The sequence below is a fragment of the Leptonychotes weddellii genome, unplaced genomic scaffold (assembly GCF_054177405.1).
Source record: "Leptonychotes weddellii isolate Sample4059 unplaced genomic scaffold, ASM5417740v2 HiC_scaffold_29848, whole genome shotgun sequence".
Lineage (NCBI taxonomy): Eukaryota > Metazoa > Chordata > Mammalia > Carnivora > Phocidae > Leptonychotes > Leptonychotes weddellii.
Window position 1 is genome coordinate 1 of NW_027894237.1, and position 1,129 is coordinate 1,129.

General features: G+C 37.2%; 1 pseudogene; it reads left to right on the forward strand.

The window, feature by feature from the left end:
* The first annotated feature begins 253 nt into the window (after window positions 1–253).
* Window positions 254–400, forward strand: LOC115938436 (U2 spliceosomal RNA; annotated as a pseudogene).
* The last annotated feature ends 729 nt before the right edge of the window (window positions 401–1,129 follow it).

The following is a 1,129-nucleotide window of genomic DNA, read 5'->3' on the forward strand; positions in this document are numbered from 1 at the left end:
GTGATTCATCAGTCTTACACAATTCACAGCACTCACCATAGCACATACCCTCCCCAGTGTCTGTCAGCCAGCCACCCCATCTCTCCCACCCCCCGCCCCTCCAGCAACCTCAGGTTGTTTCCTGAGATTAAGAATTCCTCATATCAGTGAGGTCATATGATACATGTCTGTCTCTGATTGACTTATTTCACTCAGCATAACACCCTCCAGTTCCATCCATGTCCTTTCAAATGGCAAGATTTCATTCCTTTTGATGGCTTCTCGGCCTTTTGGCTAAGATCAAGTGTAGTATCTGTTCTTATTAGTTTAAATTCACTTACATTTAAAGTAATTATTGATAAGGGCACCAGGGTGGCTCAGTCAGTTAAGTGTCTGCCTTAGGCTCAGGTCACGACCCCAGGGTCCAGGGATCAAGTCCCGCATCGGGCTCCCTGCTCAGTGGGGAGCCTGCTTCTCCCTCTGCCCTTCCCCTCTGCTTGTGATCTCTCTCTCAAAATAAATAAATAAAATCTTAAAAAAAATAATTATTGATAGTTAAAGGCTTACTAATACTGCTTATTAGTCTTTTTCTGCCTGTTTTTGTTTCCCTTTTCTTCTCTTTCTCTCTTGCTACCTTCCTTTGTGAATTAATGATTTTTAATAATGATATGCTTTGATTCTCTTCTCTTTATCTTTTATTTTTCTACTGTAGGTTTTTGCTTTGTGAGTATATGAGGATTACATAAGTCATCATATGAATATAACAGTCTATTGTAAACTAATAGTAACTTAACTTAGAAAACATACAAAAAATCTCTTTACCTTCCCATATTTTTGATGTCATAATTTACATCTTTTATATTGTGTATACATTAGCAAATTACTGTGGTAATTGTTATTTTCAACACTTTTGTCCTTTAACCTTTTTATACAAGAGTTAAGTGATTAACACACCATCATATTTCAGTGTTAGAGTATTCTGAGTTTGATTGTGTACTTACCTTTACTGCTGTGTTTGCTATTTTCATATGTTTTAATGTTATTAATTTTCACCTTTTCACTTCAACTTGAAGTACTCCTTTCAGAAAGCATTTCTGTAGGTAGGTCTAGTGGTGATGACCTCCCTCAGCTTCTCTTTGTCTGAGAAAGT